Source organism: Aedes aegypti, chromosome 3 (genome assembly GCF_002204515.2).
Source record: "Aedes aegypti strain LVP_AGWG chromosome 3, AaegL5.0 Primary Assembly, whole genome shotgun sequence".
NCBI lineage: Eukaryota > Metazoa > Arthropoda > Insecta > Diptera > Culicidae > Aedes > Aedes aegypti.
In genome coordinates this window covers 192,851,069-192,874,041 of record NC_035109.1, presented here as the reverse complement: position 1 = coordinate 192,874,041, position 22,973 = coordinate 192,851,069, and the positions used below count along the sequence as shown (strand labels likewise).

General features: G+C 36.9%; 1 protein-coding gene across 4 annotated transcripts in view; it reads left to right on the top strand.

Moving 5' to 3' along the window:
• The window catches only part of LOC5575043 (basement membrane-specific heparan sulfate proteoglycan core protein), a 422,529-nt gene that overhangs the window by 1,368 nt on the left and 398,188 nt on the right, over positions 1-22,973 (top strand). The window lies entirely within an intron of this gene.

The window sequence follows — 22,973 nt, the reverse complement described above, 5'->3', positions numbered from 1 at the left end:
TCATACTTATACATACAATAAAAGATGAAGGATGATTCGAGGGCTTTTAGATTGTTTGCCCATATTTACCCAATACTAAAATGGCTACAGGCCAGGGGAAGTGGTTCACCTAGAGTGAATTTATAGCTTAGCTTAGCTTAGCTTAGCTTAGACTGACTACACATATCAATGGTTGCTATTCCGTGATTGACCGAAGTCAGTGAAAATGCACAAAGAATCAACTAGAAGTTCGGCTGGGATTGGCCATAATCTTCTTCAGTGTGCATAATTCAGTGCCTCTATTTATACATGGTCAATAACGGCGCCGGCCACGTCCTTGCAGTCAGGTGGGATTGGGGGAAGGAATGTTAGTGTGTAACCTTTGCTATTTGGAGACCGTGTTTGCCTCTGCATCTCCACAAAGGTTACTGGGAGGGATGTTTGTTAATGGGAAGGATCGTTGGGTCACAGGATTCACTTTGATAAGCGATTAGACCATGATAAATAATTATTTGTGAGATATGAACATGCTTATATGTAAATATAATATTTTCATTTGATATTAATATCTATGTAGAGAAAAATTATGCCGACACTTGAGGTGACGAACCTTTCAAAGTTTGTTGAATAAAGTGAACCTTTCGGAAGTCTACACTTGAAGTGTTGAACCATTCAAAGTTTTATTTTTAATTACAAAAATAAAGGTAAAAAGAAGAAGGTGTATTGATTAAAAAAAAATTTAGACATAAATAATTTATGAATCAGAGTTTATGTCGACACTCACAGTGACGAACCATTCATATTTTTTTGAAACATCATATTTACATCTCACCGTTGTAACGATTAACGGTACAGTCATACTTATTTTATAGATTAGGAACAGTAGCATGAAACGAGCTCACCAATTGATCCGTCATCATTGAGCAGCAACAATCCTCTTTCAGCTTCAGTCGTTTGCTCGGCTATATAAAAGCACTCAGAGAAAATAGGCGCGCGACCCGTGAGGGAAAACAACTGACGACTACTCGGGCTTTCTTGAAGCACTGCCCAGGAGCAAGCGTCAATGTCGGAAGATCATAAAGAACTAATCGAAAGCGGCACTTTTTCACTTTACTCGATCGACGCGCGACATGTTTGATCCTGCCCTCATCGCCGGCCCCCGCAGGAGCAAGCGTCAAGGTCGAAAGATCAAACACAACTCAATTCAAGAAACACTGTGCTCAAAGCATTAAATGCTATTATCATGGCCAAATCATGGAACTTCTAAAATAAAGGTTGCCAAATATTATGATATTAATATGTTTACTTCGGACAGCCGATTAAAAGGAAGACATTAATAGAAAAGTTCCAATAAAAGAGAACGCACGGAAATCTTGTGAAATGTCTATGTAAAACTAGTTCAAAACATAAAAAATGGGGTATAGGTGTATCCACATAAAAAAGTTTCTAAATACTTTATTAAAGGATTCCGTTTGATTTCTCTTGAAGAGTTATCCGACGTAATATCCGATTTTCTTAAAAGCAAATAACGAGCGGTGGACACTCTACAAAGCAGAAATGCAATTGCTGTCCCATGATTTAAGAACTAACATTGGAAATATTGCAGTTATTATGTTGCCAAATCATTTCAAAAAATGGCTACAGGCCAGGGGAAGTGGTTCACCTAGAGTGAATTTATAGCAGAGAAAAAGTGGATTTTGTATGAAAATTGACAGGAAAATGAATGACAAAGTTAATCCACTTCTCCTGGCCTATTAAGCTTGAGCTTGCACTTACACAAGGAACCAACCAGATGACTGCTTGGTACTAACAGACACCCCCATGTATAAGTGATGGTGATGGCAGAAAGGCTTGCTATTTAGTTAGCAGACTGCCTATGTATCAGGCGTTAGGAAAGGCGTGCTGTAATGATGGAAGAGAATGGAAGCGTAGGTAAACGGTTTTTTCTTTGTCCGTCTCGGGTTCTAGCAAATGCTATGCACTGTGAGATATTAAGAGTCTTCTATCTTCCAGTGAAAGGTAACAACTACAAAAGTACAAGGAAAGGGACGGGACTGGGATTGAACCCATGGCTTTCTGCTTATGAAGCAGTCATTGGACCACCAACCCGTCCTCAATACTAAAATGGCTATTGAATATTAAAAAGGAGTTCAATAAATTCGACACTTCGTTAATTTAGAACTTATGATTTTTAAATTGAAAATTTTGATCAAAACTTACGTCGTAAATGTTGATGTGGAAAATTATATGCCGTACTGAAATTTAAGTTTAGCTATTAACCATTTGTCGGTTTACTGGGGTCAATATGACCCCAGAGAACTTTGAAGGGCTGTAACTTTTTTTGTTTTTGTTGCTTGTTGATTTCTTTTTTTCAAATATCTTTAAAAATAGTTTTCGAAAATTACCATGATGCATCAATACCCTGACAATTAAGGGGCAACAAATATTTAGAATTAATTTTGATTAGATTTTCTTCAAAATCAATCAAAGTCTTATCACAAAACGAACAGCTTAACGTTTAATTTTAGTCAGAGTGATGAATTATCCAAAAAAGTCGAGACTTTGCATCTCTTGTATTTAAATCCGGAAACCTGTGGCGAAGCATGTCTTTAAATCCAGACACTTTTGAATCAATCTCTGGCCATGTTTGTTTGAATGTGATATTATCTCCTAAAACCGTACGTATTAAATTTCCCATTTGTTTGTCGTTTTTTGTAATGAAATAGTTGTGGATAAAATGGATATCTCTTTGGCGAAATCTTTTTACAAAAAAGTTTGTATGCTACATAAAATAAAGGATGTTTCGAAAAATCTTATCCATAAATTAAGTAGACTTATAAAATCTTTATGGTTGTATACGTCGCAATTTTCAAAGTAAAAAATGATTTTGTTTTTTTTTTGAAGTTCTTGAAAAGATAGTTTCAATGTTGGAAAATATTATTTGAACTTTACACGATTTTTTAAGAATAACATCCACATGGACGTTGCTTAATGTTATAAACTTTCTTGTTTTAAAGCCTAGTGTTCAAACCGAATCCAACAGTTTTTTTTTTAAACATGAATAAATTACTCATAAAAAGAGAAATAAACATAAAGGGGACGGACCTGGTGTAGTGGTTAGAACACATACCTCTCACGCCGAGGACCTGGGACCGAATCCCATCCCCGAGATAGTCACTAATGACATAACAGTTATAGTGACGACTTCCTTCGGAAGGGAAGTAAAGCCGTTGGTCCCGAGATGAACTAGCCCAGGGCTAAAAATCTCGTTAATAAAGATATAAAAAAAAAAAAAAAAAATAAACATAAAAATATAAATAATAAATTTACTGGTTTAATATATGTATACTTGGAATACGAAAAAAAGTTCCATAACATTTCCTCCATTTGTACGTTTTTGAGAATTTCCCGAGAAATGGTAAATTTATTTTCCGTTTCCTGGAAAGTCGAATCCCGGGAAAATTAGGAACTCTAGCGTATACGATTTCTCAGTGATATGAATTGGTCCCCCCCTTTGTCACACTATTTGTATGAGTCCTCCGAAAATTTTGTAAGGCTTGTCACGCTTGGCTCGACCCCCTCCCCCCCCCCTTGGAGCGTGACTTAATTTGTGCATGACCCCCAACGGACGTGTGTTAGCGTGCCTACTTTGATACTTCTTTTTCGCATACAGCTGAAGTTTTGCGTATCCTGCTTAAAACAGAAAAAAAACGAGAATTTCAACGCTGAGCTAGTGAAAAATATGTGTATCACACTTAATATAAAACCAATACTGCGTAGTGGACCACTCATGTATTGATTAAAAATTTGTTGTAAAAACTTATGTCAAAATATTTTCCCCTTTTTCAGCTACAGCAGTTTTAAGTTGACTGACTGAAATACAAAATATTGGTACTATTGGAATAAATTGCCAACCTTTTGCTAAGTTAAACAGCATCAGTAATTTGGCTGTCAAATATGTCAGAATGCCTTGAACTTAAACTGAATTTCACTCATAACCAGCAAATATATTGGGCAAGCAGATTTCTCATCAATTTTTGTGCTTTAAAATTGATTTGGTTGACTTTTTCTCGCATTCATGAACCTTTGCCCAAACCCAATTATTTCACAGTCCGAAAACATCCACATCCTATTATTGCACACGTTGAGCCCAATTATTGCACACTTCTTCAATTTTAAATGGATTTGACTAGCGAAAATTGAAGACGGCGTGATATAACATTTCAAACAATAAGTGATCTGTTATTGGCGTTGCAGTCAGTGTAAATCAAAAGCTGATTCGTTTCAATTGTCCGACGTTTCGATGTATTTAACACCTTTTTCAATAACAGATCACTGCCAGTTCCCTCAGTCGATAGCATTCCTCCGAATCAAACGATAAGTTTAATGAATTACGACGAGTTTTTGTTTGATAATTCTATGAAACAATGATTTTGTCATAGAAAAAGCCAGTATGAGTGCAATACTGCATTTTGTTCTGTCAGTTTTGTTTATATTCTGTAACAATGAGGATTGCATATCTCTTGGCGTTTATTCCATAGCTAATAAATTAGGCTGTGCACCAGTTATTGAACACTTTAATATTTAAAACGAAAAACAAAGTTTTTATAGTAAGTCCTTCTCGCATTATGAAATAATAGCCCTAGTTCTACATTATCATTGAAGAAAAATTGGAAATAATTCGGGAAATATTTAGCTCATGTCTTAACAAATTGGGTGCTACTGAATCAATTAATTTACGCAAAAATCTCAGACAAACCTATGATATCTTGCATTTTTTTAGAATAACTATGTTCAATGAATCTGTTCTGTCGTGAATCGCATGTCAGTCCCATCTGTAAAAAAGAAGGCATTGAGAAAATTGACTGTGAAGTTTACAAACTCGTTTTCCATACGAATATTCAAAAAATTCCAAAAGAATTAAACATGTTTTAATCTAAATGAAACTGTCTTAATCTTTCTTTCACTCCGATATCTTTCCGAGAAAAAAAAAGATGATGAGTTACTTTTCATTATGGGACAATCCGACTTAGTGTTGTTTTCAAATTCTACCGAACAAAATGTGTAGTCTCGTTTGTGCAGCTGAAAGCGCACAGGAAGGTATGTTGAAAACTGATATCAACTCAATTTTGACGAAAGTGCAGATGGGACTGACTTGCTATTCACGGTAGTGTAAATGTTGTCTGGAACTCGTTATCATACAAATACCTATGTATTAACCTTTAAAATGACGTTTCTAGATAGTTGTCTACAACCACGCGTTTTACGAAATTAACTTACATTGACTGTGTTTTTTGTAATAAATTTCATTATTGATTTGTCTTTTTAAATCAGATGATTTATAAATTGTAGGTGACTCAACTGTGTGGGGCGACTGTACTTGGTATTGCACATTTGTAGAAAGTAGACTAGACAAATTTAAAATATTTATGTATATCCGCAAACAGTCCGCAAATTCCTATTGGTTGTTGAACTCAATGGCCAGAAAATGAAATCGATATTACCAGTATAAGAGTGGGGGGGGTGGGGGCTGTGCCCTGATTAAAAAAAACTGGCTACGCCCATATCCATCGCCCTCTTAAAAGTCCATGTAACCATGTAACACGTCAAAATTTGAAAAACAGGAACAAAATAAAATGACCCGATGTTGTCATGTACCCCATTTTGTCAGCCTAAAATTCATCGAGGGGCTGACAAAATCGGGTCCTTACTGTAATTATAGAGGATAATTTCGCCAAATCGGCACCTTCCTTAGCCGAGTGGTTAGAGTCCGCGGCTACAAAGCAAAGCCATGCTGAAGGTGTCTGGGTTCGATTCCCGGTCGGTCCAGGATCTTTTTGTAATGGAAACTTCCTTGACTTCCTTGGGCATAAAGTATCATCGTACTTGCCACACGATATACGAAAGCGAAAATGGCAACTTTGGCAAAGAAAGCTCTCAGTTAATAACTGTCGAAGTGCTCATAAGGGGTAGTCCATAAACCACGTGGTAATTCATGGGGAGGAGGGGTCTGGCCAATTTTTGTATGGACAAATGACCACGATGGGGGAGAGTGGTGGTCTGGAATCCCAAAAAACTGTCCACGTGGTTAATGGACAGCCCCTAAGAACACTAAGCTGAGAAGCAGGCTCTGTCCCAGAGAGGACGTTAATGCCAAGAAGAAGAAAAAGAAGAAGTTCATGAAAATAACATCACCAATGAAGAAGAATAGAGATTTTTTTTGTAAAGCTCATTACTTTTTCATACGATGCATGTTCTCTTTTCGGAATAATCTTTACAGAAATCAGAATCCTGCTTATACCAGAAACAAAAGTGCTAAAAAGTGTACGATTTTTAAAAATATGTTTGATTAGTTTCAATTCAGAAGCAAGGCAGGATAAATCCCAACTTATACTTTCGTACAAAAAGTTTCCAGCCAAATTTAGCTGCTCAAAAACGGTTTTTAGTTTTCATCCGACGTTTCGGACACATATATTATGCCTTTTTCAAGGAATTAACCGTGTTCTGTTTTCTCGTTAACATGCCCACAACATAGGCAGCATAAGTTAACATACAGAATTTTGCCCGTTCTGGTCTTAACACGAACGTAGAATCCGAAAAACGATCCAGGTCGCAGCATTTCGATAAAGTTGCCTATTTATCGTCACTTTTATTCTTTTATTCTTCGTCGGATGAAAACTTTAAATCCATTTTTGAGCATAATAAACTGAATGCCATAACCTACAACAAATTTAGCAGTAGATCGAAAAATCTTGGGGGTAGATCTTGCAAGCCAACTTAAGCGATTCTGATCCAGAAAAAAATCGACGTCTTATTTAACAATTTCTACATTGTATACTAAGCCAAGTCAAATGAAAACTGTTCCATGCAACAAGATTCCATTTTGTACGATGTAATGATGTATTATCAGGAGTATCCAAGTCACTTGGAGTTTATTTAATGGGAAGAGTATCAATTATCGGATTTCTTAGGAATTCCTGAACGAAAAGTCTACGAAGTTCTGTTCGAGTAGAGCGTAATAGAGCGTAAGTAGAACGTACCACTTCTTCTCTGGGAGAGCAAGTTTTAAGGTTTCTAAAATTTGTGCTGCTCAAGTATTCTCTCAAAATATTGCTTTTCGGAGACGGATGAAAATATTTACTGGTCCATGTTATTTACTCAAAACTTTTGAGTTACATACCATTCGTATAATTAGTTCGTAGACTCATATATTCTTCAATAATATGTTGAAGAACACGAGAACTACAAGAGTTAGATCATACATAGATCACCATTTGGAACGCATATAACTAAGACCCCTTCACTCCCACGGTGGATCGATCGAAGCGTTTTTTTTGTAACCCATTCATAAACACTTTGAGGTGATGTATGCGGTTTGAGCAGTGCGCTATGTGCATCGTGTGACAGTAAAGTGTTTAGTCGTTGAAAATGAAATGTACCTTTATGATAGCATCATCAAATTTTACCTCACCAATACAAGTTTTGGGAGAAACAAAAGGTGCAGAAGTATAGATAAGACTCGCCATCAACTCGGACAACTTAGTTGGAACGCGATGCCGAATACCTATCCGGCTGTGTGATGTAATGGTTCCCTGTACTGATAAGCGGTTAGAAAAATATCGTTCAATGTACTACTCTACACGGTTGTTTGAACGAATTTGAACGTTTCTATAGATTTCTATAGATTCATTTTATGAGCTTTAAAAAACGGATTTCTCCAAAGACAACATGCAGGTAAATTACTTTGCGAAAAAGGCCATTTGCAACCAACAGTAAACCACAGCGCGCAATGAACATAAAATGCTTTAAACATATGCACTTCGCTCAGCAAAAGCATGATCCAGCCCGAGTCAAAGCCCCTGCTTTGATTTATTGATCTTCAGAGTTGATATTCTGCGTTCTTTCCTTTCCTCCATCCCCTCGACCGTGCAATCATGCTTAAAGCATGGAAATCGAGAGAAAGGCTGCAAGCGCACAACCAACTTAGCCACGTTCAGGTACTGTGTTGATCCGAGCCCCGAGACGTCAAGGAACTGGAATATGAAACAAAACGTTAAAGAACTTCACGAAAGATGGCAATTTTTTCGTTCACCTTTGTGCTACATTTGATCTTCCTTCACGGTGTGTCTGAAACCGTTTTAAGCGGAATGAAATGTCCACCGATTCGGCACCCACCACTCGATGGATGTAGCATTCAAGCATTGTTTTCGTGACTTTGAAGTTATTTCAACAAGGAAAACGAAAGTTATCGTGATTTAAAGGTTCTCGGCTTTATTTTATTTTATTTATTTATTGTAAAAGTCTTCGACAAAACTAACTATCGTACATACTATAGCTTATGCGCTAATTATTAGTCTAAACACATTTTTGGACAAATTAAAGTCAAACAAGTGGTACACTTCATTAAAATGTTGACAACACATATTTAGAGGTTTTTAGGTTAATAGGTTATTTAGGTTACTCTGCCCATACTGGGTGCGATGCGTAGCCCTTTTGAAGAAATCGAATCTTCTCGTCGAACTTCCCGGTGCGTTGAAGCGTAGCCTTTCCAAGAGATCGGAGCAGTCAAGGTTGTTGTTGAGCAGGTCGAATAGAAGTTCTCGTCGATTCTGTAGTGTATGCAACTTTATGAGGACGCAACGCTGTTCATAAGGAGGGAGATGGTGATTGTTACGCCATGGGAGATGACGAAGTGCTAATCGGAGGAAAGTTTTCTGTACGCGTTCTAGGCGAGCCTATATTGAAAGGTTATTCACATGTTCCTTAATATTAAATAACAGGTAACTACAGTCAACTCTCCCTAACTCAATATCAGTGTTTGTCATGAAGGCTTGATTGTAAAATCGTACACTTCAGGTTAATTATCAGAACTCCTAGTCTTAAAGACTTCCTGTAAGAGCTGGTGTTCCTCAAGGCAGCATTTTGGAATCAATATTATACAATATTTCACATCTGACTTACATGAGTTACCTCAGGGATGTCAAAAAGCTTTGTTTGCGGATGACACAGGTCACTCCGTCAAAGAATGAAGCCTGCGTGTCATTTGTCAGTTTGTACGGGTGTTGCCAAAATCGGGTGTTGCCAAAATTGGCACTGTACTTGAATAAATGGAAGATTTCTCCTAATGCTTCCAAAACTCAACTAATAATATTCCCACATAAACCAAAAGCTCTTTATTTGAAACCTTCAAGTATACATGTTGTCACGATGACAGTTTTTATTTTAATTTTTTCACTAGTTGTTATTTTGAGAGCGATGGTCATTTTCTACCGTGTTAATTTAGACCACGAAAGATTTTAGGGAATTATCCCTACCGTAATAGTGGGTGCCAAATTGGTGGACATTTTTTTCCGATAACAACAATTTCAGACACACCATGCTCCGTAAGTCCGCCCAACCGGCCGGCAAGTCTGGCATTTTGTGGGGAGCTTTGCCTTTTCCGTAACCATAACCGAGCAGAAGGCGGAGGAGTTTGCCGACGAGACTCTTTCTCTCGTGGAGTTGCTTCGCATGTGTTAATTGAAAACTGGTTTCCCAAGCATACGGGTGTTCGGATTTAACAAAGAACTAAAATCTCTGTCTGATGGAGCCAGATCGCACTCCGGGAGCATTTTCGAAGATGATGGTGAAATAATAAAACTACGGCAATCGTCATCAGGTCTCACAAATTATGCACAACTCGAGGCGCGAGTAGCGATAAACTTTGATGCCTCTATCGTTTCGATTAATCATAGGACAGCTCTGCTGCAATGCAATGTCACGAGGGACGCACCCCTCAAGTCAAGACCAACCGACGGAGTTTTGTTTGCTGGTCAAACAATTTCTTATCTCTTGGAATGTGGTGGATACAGTTGAAGCCTTTTTGCTAATCGAGGTCTTCGGACGCTTGGAAGTCTGATAACGAGAGAGAGAGAGAGAGAGAAAGAATAGATTAACCGGGTTGATCTCCAAAAGACGAATTTCACCTGACCTGAACTTTGAAAGGGTTCCGAGCTATTCGGATTTGAGGTAAATGAACTGAACTAGATAATAAAATTTATTTCTACAATCACCATCGAAGTGCACTGTGAAGAATCACTCCGTAGATTTCAAGGAATAGTTAATGAAATAATACAAGGGTATAAATTTAATTTATTTCTAAAGCTCCCTTCTTGGTAAAGTACTAATGAATTACTTGGAATATCAAATGTTAAAACATTGGAACAATAATCGAATAGATCGAATCGAATAAAATTACCAAACTTTTAGACAAAAATCATTGCAAACTTATATTGCCACGATAAATATTTTATATATTTGTGTTATTTTCGTTTGAGTTTAATGAAATGCGGTTTGTCATTCTCTTATAAGTAGGTGAATTAACTGTACTGCATCGGAAAATAAAATGTAATACAATGTTAATAAAACGTTAGTGAGAACTAGACTTTTTTCTACCATATTATGATGATAGTGTTGCCTAACGCCCCGAGCAGAAGAAAAGTGCTACTGAATACCAAACTGAGGTATTCCATACCAAATAATTTCCAATACTAACAACCTGAATGAGGTATGAATGAGCCCTGCATAAGAGGTAAAATATCTCAAATAATATCTCAAGCATGTTCTACCGATACCAAACTGATAATTAAATCAGGTATTGTAATACCTAAATAATACGTGATGGATTTTCATATAAAAGTGAAATTTTGCGAAATAGTTCAATACCTCAAGCAGTCCTCAATAGCTGTCGAATACCTCAATGAAGTATTATTGATTTTTTTTAAACAGTTTTCACAATACCATTATAATACCAAATTGAGGTATTGCCAACTGAACAATACCTAATTATGTTATGATACCCAACTATGGTATTAGTATGTTATTGCGAGTTATTTTTTCCTCCTCGGGCAGAACACCAAGATATAATAAATAAATTTGATGTTCAAAATGATTCCATCGAAGGTATTAAAAAAAATTAAGATGATACTAGATACTATAAGATTTAGCAATTGATGCTTACGATGATACATTTTATATCTATATAAATAAAAATGGAATGGTGTTTGTATGTCACGAAATGGCTTACGAACGGGTCAACGGATTTGAATGATTCTTTCTCAATTTTGTTCGTCAAGGGTTCCGACGTGTTTGTGTGTATAAAAATCCAAGGATATTCTCCGGGAAAGCTAAAGAAACGAGCGCGAACGAAACTGTCATTTTGTATGGGACGATCAATAGCGTTTTCAATAGCCTACTTGATGGCAAGACGAAGTTTGCCGGGACCACTAGTTAATAATAAAATTTGTTTTTATTAAAAATATAAAATGACATTTTCGATGCGCGTGACTGATTAGGGTAGGTGTACCAATTATGGATGCAATATGTCAACAGTAGTGATAAAAATCAAGTTGTAACCGCGTTTCTAAAACGCAAGCATGACTTGTTGGTGTCAATTATTAGTTTAAAGCCTTGCGAATCTGTTGATTTAAACAGTTTTAGTACTAAATTGACTTTAAGCTTCTAAAAATGGATTTTAAAAAGTGTTGTCTTTGTACCAATTATGGCAATAGCGTACCTTGCATTCGACATAAAAGTGTACCAATTATGGACTATCGAATATTTGCACGAAATGAACTCAAACGCCATGAAGAGCGAATGATAATGCAACGCTAATATGTAATGAAGATATCGCTCATAAAATTTTCCAAAAATTTTGGGTTAAATAAATGTTAAATCATTTTTTTGCAATGGGTTCATGGTAGAAAATTAATTTTCGAAAAAGAAGTCAAAATGTAGTGTAAATGCAAATTATGATACAAAACAGCATTAATGATCTCGCATTACCTTTTCAGTGCCAATTTTTAACGAAAGAAGAGGAAAAATTCAAAAATCGAGTGTCGCTGAAAACCCCTCTCTACCATGAAATTATCATCTTCCGCTCGCGAACGTTTTCGAACGTGTGATTGAAAAATCTTAGTTATTGAGTACAAAACATGAAGATAATGCCTTACCGAACCGTCCCGTCGTGGAAGTCACCCGTAAGTAGATTTACTTCTTTTATTTCACTCATCAAAAAATGTAAACAAACCGCCTCCAGAGTATTGCCATAATTGGGCTCTCATACACTCTTTGTACCAGTTATCGACATAGTGGAAATAACACGATTTCCAACTTAAAACAGTAGAATTGATTGCATATCAGCTAAATTTATTCATTTGTTCTCACTAGGCAACATACATTCATCGGTTGAAACAGTTTTTCCGAATGAAAACATACATGTCGTAACGGAGGTTGCTTAGCCAACTGCTGAGAAGGTGACATATATGTGAGGCAAAATTTTAAAATGTTCATTTTTCGAAGCTTATTGCACGAATGTTCTTTTCAAGGTTTAGTTACCATCAAAAACAAATAGTTTAATCATTCCTATGAATATAAGCCATTATAGTCTAGTGAAACAATAAGAAAAATCTCTTTTTGTTCCCACTATTGCCATAATTGGTACTATAGCCATAATTGGTACTGCTACCCTAACTGATTGCTAGGAATCAATAGTGAAAGAATATGGTACATTTTTGTCACAGATTATGACACTGATAAGTCAATTGTATTAAAAGTTGACGTGTATTCTGAAATAAATGTCCATGATTTTTATCAATTCAACTGTTTGAGTACTATCTGCGATTTGAACCATTAATTTACTATGATCGATTGATAATGACTTAATGTAATCGGTCGGCTTATCGGCGATTGGTTTCTTTGACATTAAATTTTACCGATGCCCGGTTGTGGGAGGAGCTGTTTGAGGGATCGTCAGACTTCCAGCTGGTTTGATTTTTTTCAATTTTAGTATTTAAATTTTAATCAATGTGAGCTATTATTTTAAGTGACTCCATGTATATTATTTTCTGAGTCTGGACAGATCGTAATTTCAATCGGGTTTCTTGTGGGTTGTAGTCTTCATCTTCATCTTTCACCATAGGTGAAAAGATTTTTTATTGCTCCCATAACGCAAAGGCATCATTAGTCTCTCTATTTCAATGGCTGATGCATATTATTAAAAATTTGTCGTAAAGGATACAATATAGAGTGTGTAAATTGTTGAACGATAATTCATAAAAAACAGGGGTTGACTTCTTCTTCCCATGATTTCTGTTTGGTCATTGCATACTCTTTCTCTAAAAAAATAAACACTCAAATACAAAACAAAATTATTTGCACTTCAATTCTTAGGTTGAGGGTGAGTATGAAAGTATAAAAATGAATGAAAGAAAAGTTTACGACAGGATTACTTTCACCACTGAAATGTATTTATACCACGATAATTTTTTTTATGTTTTGCATCATTTGTTTTAAAAGTTCTTAAAACTTCTATTTCTAGAATCTGTGTCAATTTCGATATGGTTCCGGTGCGTAGCCGCTATTATTACCAATTGTATAGGTAAACGTGGTTTACGGCTTAAGCGAAGGTGAGGAAATCGGCCCTAAGAGAGTCTTGTAAGAGAATTAATCCATTAGATGCAGCAGTTTTAATGTTAAACACGCATTTATTGACGGATACCACTTTGGCCATATAATGATTACCGAAAAGCTAAACATTACATATATTTTGCAATTGGATTAAATGGACAAATTGATGTGAAGTTTTGCGAAAAAGTTACACGTCTTCTCAGTGAAAATCGAACTCACGACTTCCTGATCTCTAGTTAGGGCGCGTTACCCCTACGCCATGAGAGGACTCATGGACGCAGAAGTTAACCTGAATTCGATTTCAGCTCAATAATCACGTGGTCCTTTTTCGCAAATTGCACCTCTTTCGGAAGAATTAGATGCCCATCCAAACACAACGCTTTCTATATATATCCAATGCCTAGCCCGAGATCGCATTATTTTTTAGGTAGTGAAATGCCACACATCACTCTCCACCGATGTGGTGGCTGAGATTTCTATTGTGGTGAATTTGGTGAAACTTAGTTTATTGAACTGTTGTCACTTAGAAAACGTTATTTCAGTAGCTCATAATCAGCTTTTGTACATGTTGTAAAATAAGTCCTTTTAAAAGTGTGATAAAATATTAAATTTGAATAAAATGAGTATGATAACGATCCGTACGGTCATTTTCAAGGCTAGAAATCACTAACTCACTACTATCGTTTTGAAAACGTTATTTGAATAGCTCATAAACAGTTTTTTGTGTAGCATGAGATATCCTACCAAACACCTGATAAAAATTACGAATTTGGGTGAAATGGACATGGTAACAATCAGTGCGATTAGATTTATATTCTGCACTCACTTGTTCAGATTATAATCGCTAAAAATGTTATTCCAATTTTCAAAATTTCCAAATTTTTCACTCACATTTTTATACTCCTATTGTCTAATAAAGTTATATCAATAGCTTATACTCAATAGCTTATAGCTCCCGTGCAAAAGTTTGGGTTCAACCCCTAAAACCATACAAAAGTGTTTTATTATAGAGTTTTGGCACTTCTCAGCAAAAAATGGAGCTGGAAATTTTCACCTACCCCGGGCGATCTGTGGATCTCATTTATCGCTTTAACTTATTCTAATGAGTCTGCTGGATGAACTTCTCAGTTGTGGTGATTCAGGAACCGTCTCACTATACAGCAGGTTCCAAGAATCACCGCTTTTTGGATGCTGTGTAGGTCGCTGAGAGGACTACCGGAACTATACGGATGTCCTCTCGATGCTACATCTGCTTCAACTCCTCCGCCAAGTCGTGATACTTTGCTATCTTGTTAGAGAACGTTGATTCAACATTGTGGTCCAGCGTTACATCGATGTCAATGAGTGTAACTCGTTTCATCCTTTTGTCGTAGACTACAATGTCGGGGCGTTTGGCACGGATGAGGACGTCCGTTATGATCTCGCGATCTCAGTACAGCATTATGCAACTATTTTCCAGAACCAGGTCAGGCACGTACTTGTAGTAGGGCACAAATCGGTCCACCAAGTTGAGCTTAAGGTGATTATAGAACGAAGCTATACCTCAAATTTTCAAGAGCACAAGTATTGAGAACCAAACAGCGCTCCGCGTTGAAAATTTATCCCATTGGTCACCTCCACCAAGCAAGCAATATGATTGATTTTCAACGCGAACTGTTGTCAGATTCACATGTCTTGTGCACTTGAAAATTCAAAGTTTGGCTTCGTTTGTTACTCGTCGCTTACTAATTCAGTTATATTTTAAGAATAATAAGAAAAAGATAAAAAGAAAACTAGAAAACTAAAAAAATTAACACTATGGAAAAACTTCAAAAAACTTCAATTCAAAATTAAAAAAAAAACTAATTAATAAGCAAATTTTTCAAAAACTATTTACACTTTAGTCCTCTCAGGGTCTATCCGGAAGAATCGTTCAGGGGCGGAATCACAACCCACATTTCTCGCGTAACATTACTAAAGGACCTATGTACAAATGAGAAATTCTCTCCTCTCTCGTTCTCTTTCGATTATAACAGTGGAACACTAAAGATTTTGGGAAGTTTTTCACTATAGATCGAAAGTCAATTTCCTTGACTAGCGTTTCATACAAAAAACGCAATAGATGAGATTAATGTGACTCAGTTATTTATGAAAGAAAAAGTAAACAAAGAGAGCCTCTCAATGTTAGATAGGTCCTTTAGTAATGTTACGCGAGATTTGCTTTATCGAGAAAAACTGCGATCACAACGGAAGAGAGTAGAATGGAATTGCACTTGTAATAAATATTTATGCTTAAACACTTCAAATTCAAAATTTTATACACTTAATTTATTAAATTTCATAATTTTGGAAGGGAATTCGTTAGGTATTTGAAGATGCACACAATTAACTTCACCTGGCTGGATTACTTCTGGACAAACATTTCAAAAGGGCACATCGACATTGGTAAACATTGGTTTCGCAAGACGCTGTTGAGCCCAATTCATCTCGATCACGCTCACCAATACCACTATCAGGAAGAGCTAACACCAATCTATCTGATAGTGGTGTTGGTTTGCGTGGGCGGGCTAAAAAGGGCTCAACAGCAACGTTTCTAAAAAAAGGCTCAAGACCTCTTGGGCCCTTTTCAAATGTTTGTCCAGACTTCACTTCTGGGCTGGCCGATTTAACTTCGTTGCTTGCGTCGGGTGTCAAGGCTACCTTAAGCCAGATCTGGACGACTAAGCTCCACTCAATTTCTGCACTTGGTGATCAACTCGGTACTACGAGAACTCGGCGGTTCCACTTACGGCACTGGTAGGAATTTAGTTCCTGGATGAATTAATAATTAGGTTTTAGGTCATAAACGGACCGAACTATTGGAATTTAGTTACTAGAAAGATCGTTTTGGCTCCTTTTGCATCGCCTTATATGCAAATCCTCTTTCAAAATCATGACGAAGCATAGTATACGGAACATTTACCGGGAGAGTTTTGCTTCCGTATGGTTGGTATCTCGCGCCATGTTTTTTTTGTGCATAAAGTGAATGGCGATACCAGAGAAAGCTGTAGCTGTACAATCTTGGCAACTTCGTTGTGACGATCGAGGTAGGCTGATCCAGCTAGTACTGACATGCTCGATGGGTCACTGCACAAAAATCTCCCTTTCTCTTTTACTCCTACATAAAATTTGTAAACAACAAGGCCAGTAAACGTCAAAATTCTACACAATATCAAAATAATGCAGAGCCCTATAGTCTCCCCTACTGAATTGCGCTTCCTACAGCGGTCAGTCGTCGCGCAATATGTTGTGCCGATAGTTCTTCGTCGCAATTACCCGGTCCTGAATTGCTACCATGAAACCTTTTGTTTCTGAGAAGAGGCCACCCCGCACCAGCCACGTGTTTGACGCCACCTTGATCCACGTTGTGATCATCATCATATTATTATTATTACACAGTCCATCTGACAACTTAGTCTACATGAACATTCAGAAACACTAATATCTAATAAAAAATTGTTTGACTCTTCTCATAAAAGCATCTACGGATACATCAAAACCAAATACACTGACGAGACTATTGAAAACGTTACATTGCTCTAATAGGTTCATTTTGCCCATAATCTGTACGATGATATTCCAGCCGCAGAAAGACCTGAGTGTCCTTGGAGGGTCGTTGAAACTAACCTGCCGTAGTAGTGTGGGGGAGTTGATGGCATTCAGCAAGAGTTTTCCAACAAAGGCAGCTCTTGAAATACTGCGTCTGTTCGAAAGAGTTTCCAAGCCAAGCAGATGGCAACGTTTTTTGTAAGGTGGTAAATTTTGTGCCATAATATATGATAACAATAAGTGCAACCAAGACTGCACAACGGGTACCGTAGATTTTTTTTTCCGAATAAATGTGGATACCAATATACATTGGGCATTTGCAAATAATATATAACAATTCTCAGATATGGTTTGTACATTCAAAATATGTTGTGTGTTTTAATTGTTATCATCCCAACCTAGTGAAAATCTCAAATACCGACCATTCTTAAAATTCACATATTATCAAGTGTTGTTTATCATAATTTTAAAATGACCATGATTAGAGATATAACGATCTAAAATAGTCCTGGGATTAGTTAAGTTTGGAATTGAACCTTCAGATGCGTGTCCTCCAAAGGCTATGAGTAATTATTGTAATATGCTTTCGTGTTAGCTTTTTCGCCCCCTTACTGGATTTTTCGCCCCCCAAATTCAGTTCAACAAATTTTCGCCCCCTTTTGCATGAAAAACGCCCCCGGGGGTGAATTCGCCCACTTTGGGAATCACTGGTTTACAGGATAGAGTAACGACCTAACGATAATTCTAGCACACGTGAAAATATTTCGAAAAGAAGTACAATTTCATGTCGTCTTTGAAACTTTAACCAGCTGATCTTTCGTTGCCATTGCACGGGACTATCAGAATTTTGTATGAAAAACTGGCAGACGGGAGTGAGTAAAAAATGATGAGGTCAAATTGAACAATCATCTGACGGCAATTCACTTTCATATTGGTGCATTCTGTAGAAATCTAATCAAAACAAAATCTTTGTAGCTTTTTTTTTTGTCAATGGTAACATGTCCTTATGAAGTTATATTAACGCTCATGGAACTACATTTTAAACAAGTCAATTCGTCACTTCTTGATTTCATGTGTGATCATGATATGTTTTTGGAAACTATATTACAGCTGCAATGCTACAAGAGTTGTCATGGATTTCACCTATAAATCTCTTATATAACATCATCTCCTATATGCTGATGTTTTAGGTATTACTTGGGAACACAGTTGGTTGTCTGGTCTGGTAAGATTTGTGTTCTGGAAAAAGGTTTGGCTTCAATACATCTTCACCTTAACAAAATTAAGCGCACACAAGTTTGCATTTTTTTTATGACGTCATTGAAGCCTTTTACTGCTATGCATCAACGTAAAATGGCATATTTTCTATTTTATTTTCAAGTAATTATCACGCGTTAGTTATTGGTAACAATCCGTGTGGTCAACTCCTTTACTCACTTTCCCTGCGTATCATATGAGAAATCCTATCAAAAGCCTGATAAATTGGGGAATTTGGGTAAAATAATATGATACCTATCCGTGCGATCAGTTTTAATTCATGGACTCCCTCCTCTAGACTATTATCGCTTAGAAAACGTTTTGTTAATAGCTAATAAATGGTTTCCCTGCATATAATTTGATAAAACATATGAAAAACCTGATCAGTGCCTTCTAGTGGAAGAAAATCGAACTGATCAAACATCCTAAAACTAACGAACAACTTTGTCGAAAACACCGACATTCTGCTGTTCTGCATCGTGAGTTTTGAATATTTGTAGCTCACTAGTGCCTCCTAATAGTAGAATGTTGAACTGAACAAACATATAGTGTATAGCCTTTAGACCAATGAGCAACTTTGCGAAGACATCAATATTTTAAATCATCAGAATTTAGAACCACCCTAAGATCTAGTTACAGAAAGTCATAGTTGCTCAGGAAAATCAGACAACATTGTTTTTAAAGCTGGCGCCATCAATCGAAGAGATTCCTAGCCAACCAATGTAATGTTTAATATAGTAACCCTTTCCCTGTTGCAAATCTTCACTGAAGAAAGCATCCAAAGCTTCCAAAGTCCATGGCTTTAAAAATCGCCATTTTTAGACTTATTTATACAATAACTCCTTCCCGCGATGAACCATCTCCCTCTTGAATTTTCTTATTTTTTTTTTTTAATAAAACTCAGTTAAATTTTCTTTCCAAATCTGCAGATAAAATCGAAAATCCGTTCCAATTTCGCAAATCTATCGTGATATCAATTTGGGGTCAAAATGATCTGAAGAATCAGACTACGTGTTTTATTTCACACAGGCAGCAGGATATGTAAATGTCAATTGAATAAAAAACAATGAAAAATCGGAATGTCTTCAAAATCAGGTCAATGATGAAAATCAGCACAAATTATACAAAAATAGCAAAGTTTTTTGATAACTTGTGGAAAAATTGTGCAAAAATTCCAATAAGAAAAATGTCATCGCGACTCAAATAGTTATTGCAACAAAAATTATACAGCAGGTTTTAATAATAGTATTATTGATACAAAATATGATGAAGATGTGACATTTTTGTGTCAAAAGAATTGAATGTCGTCCGTAAGATATTCACTTGCTCGTCAGTTTTGAAATTTTTGAATGCACTTTCTTAAATTTCCCGGCATCAATTTGATCATCCCACATAACATTCATGTTGAAGATCATTTCGTTAATAACATGATTAATTGATCCCATAATAACCAACTTCCTGCATAGGGCTTCTGCAAAATTAATCTATTATCAAACTAATCTTCTGATTAATACTTTCCATGTGTGTGCTGCGACAGCACAGCAGATAGGATAACTCTCATAAAATATTCGGCACTGAAGCCGCGATAATTATGTCTCCACGCAGCTGTTTTACTGCCGGTTCAATTCCATTTTTGGGAATGCGTAGGCCAAGAAAGCTGATATTTGCTCAAACAGATTCGGCCGCAGTGCTCAAATGGTCGAGTGTAGTGTCCATGACACGTCCAGACTCACAATGCCGCAGTCAGCTTACGACACAGACAGATCGTCCCAGGTCCATGATCACATCGTACGCACGCTGAACTGGTTTGGCGTCTGCATTGGTTCATCTTCCAAAATCCCACTATTTTCTATGAAAATAAATGACTGCGGGGAGAGTGAACTTCGAATAATTAAAAACAAATATTTAACAGGCATTTTTCATTTTTTCGGCAATAAAATCGGCAGTCGGTGAGGTAGCGACCTAATTTTTTTTAGCTTAGCACACCGAAAAAAAAGTAATAAAGAACACATTTTCCATTTTCTGATGATCACTCTTCGCGTTGTGAGCTATATGTTCTAGCTGAGTGATATTGAAAATGTAACGAGTTTACGTGTTTTGTCAGACTTCCACCGGTGCGGATCTGTTTTCTGCTTTTACTTTGCTTAGGCAACCTGTGTAAAACTAATGGATGATATCATCAGTCAAACGACGAAATTTTCGGATTTTCGGATCGGGTGTGGATTGGCAACGATCTTGTAATATATTACTACATTTTCGTTGTTGATGCAAGAGTTTGACTTAAGCATACAATCTTCTTTGGGGCATAACGATTTTGAAATAACCTTAATGGACATATAGATGACATCATTGATTGAATTGGACAACCGACCAAAAAGGATAAAGCACGATCAAAAATTCAGTTAAAGTGATTTAGTTTTAACATATGACTTCAACAGAAGTAAGCTTACCTGGGAGTTGGACATTGGAATTTATAATCATAGCATGTTTCATACATTAATGGGATACCCCACTTATACTTTTGATTTTTTTTTTTGCAATTTTTCATCAATAGGATGTTTTTTGATAAGAGCCTCCCTTAGCCTAGTGGTAACGTACACGCCCTCAAAGCAAAGAAATACAGTAGGTGACTGGGCTCGATAACCGGTCGCTGCAGGGATCGGTCTCTAACTTATGACGTTTTCGATTGTTGCTGGGGCGAACCTAGTTTCGCCCTGGGTCCGCAGTAACAGCTGTCAAAACTTTTTTGCGAAGATTCTGGTCAGACCCGGGTTCGCCTTAGGTTTAATTGTTTTGCCATCTAACCTGAGCGGGGTCCAAACGGGTCCAACTGTCAAAAATAGATTATTTACGTTTTCGTAATTATCGAAATTACCGATAATAGAAATATATTGGTAGTCCGAGATGTTTACGAAAGCATTTGACATTATTCATTAGATTATTATTGAGACTTGCTTCTGCATTTTTGCACTTAATGAAGTGAAATTTCATGAAACATGACAATTCGAATATAGGAATTTCACCTGGATCCGTTTTCGTTTGTTTATTGCGAGTTGGATCAGCTCCGACACCAGGTTTGAAACCGAAAACGCCATTACATTCCTGCCCTTCTCAGATGATCGTAAGACGTGGCTCAGTGCTTCCAGGAGCTTAAATTCAAGATGGAAACCTTCCAAACAGAGGTACGGTGTCTTCGGAGAAGTTGTTCGGAATGTAGAAGCCATTCTTCTTCTTCTTCTTTTCTTTTCTTGGCATTAACGTCCTCACTGGGACAGAGCCTGCATCTCACCGTAGAGTTCTTATGAGCACTTCCACAGTTATTCACTGAGAGCTTTCTTTGCCAAAGTTGCCATTTTCGCATTCGTATATCGTGTGGTAGGTACAATGATACTCTATGTCCAGGGAAGTCAAGGAAATTTCCATTACGAAAAGATCTTGGGCCGATCGGGAATCGAATCCAGACAACTTCAGTATGGCTTTGCTTTGTAGCCGTGGACTCGAACCAATCGGCTAAGGAAGCCACGGTGTGCCAGAAACTGTTATAACCAGAAAAAATGACCAAGAATTTGGCACCTACCATTCGAAAGACATATCACTCAAGCATCTTTTCCGTGAATTTGAAAATATTCTAACGAGGGAATTGAAAGGATTGTACGACATTTCCCAGAATGACGTTCCCCAGAACGACATTCCCCAGAACGCCATTCCCCAGAATTGGACATTCCCCAGAAATCCATTCCCCAGAATGGGACATTCCCCAGAAAACCATTCCCCAGAATGGGACATTCCCCAGAAAAAAAAATAACAAGAGATCTTTGAGGTGTTCAAATCCAGGAAAATGGTAAATAGTAAATAGTGAATGCATCTAACTGGAAAATTCGAGGAAAACCATAATTTTCATAGGTAAAACATTTTCGTATTGTTCTTTTTTTTATTTTTAACGGTAGGACTTTCGGTTTGTTGCAGTCTTTCTTTAAATCTAAGTTTAAATCTAGTTTCTGCTCTTATAATTATCATAGTTTTTAGCTCTTATAATTATCATAACTTTTGTGTTTTGAAGTGGTAACGAACCGGTCATCTAATATGCACCCTTCTTCACTTGATTGGCGGTTCTTTCGAGTTTCACCATCATTGGCATTTTTGGCAAGATATATTTAGTCGAGGATGACGTTAAAATCTATATTATTTTCTTCTTTTAATTGCTAATCATTCATTCTAATTCAGCACCCAGTCCTTAAATATTCTTGCACCTGTTTGAACTGCATCACTATTCGGGGAAACGGGTCATTCGGAGAGGTGGCATTCAGGGAAATGATATTCAGGGAAACGACAGTAGCACAATTATGAAATTAATTAAGACACAATTAAGAAAATTTTTAAACAGCTTTTTCCTCCTAAGATTATGGTTGGGTCTGCCGATGAACCACTTAGCCACAAAACCACCCTCTTTCCCCCTTCGTGATTTTTTGATAGTACAAACTTTTTGAAATTTGTATGCCACCCCCCCCCCCCCCCTTTCATAGAAGACCAAGTGATTTATGGACGGCAGCTTAGATGGTTTGCCTGAGATAAAGGAAGCAAACACTCGCCGTTCAAAAGATTTTTTAACTCAATTCCGATTTTATTCGCTTGAGATCCATAATAATGAATTTGACAAAATAATATTTTGAGGGGAGTTGACGTCTGTGTCCGGAATTTGAATCTTCAGGGAATTCGAATCAATT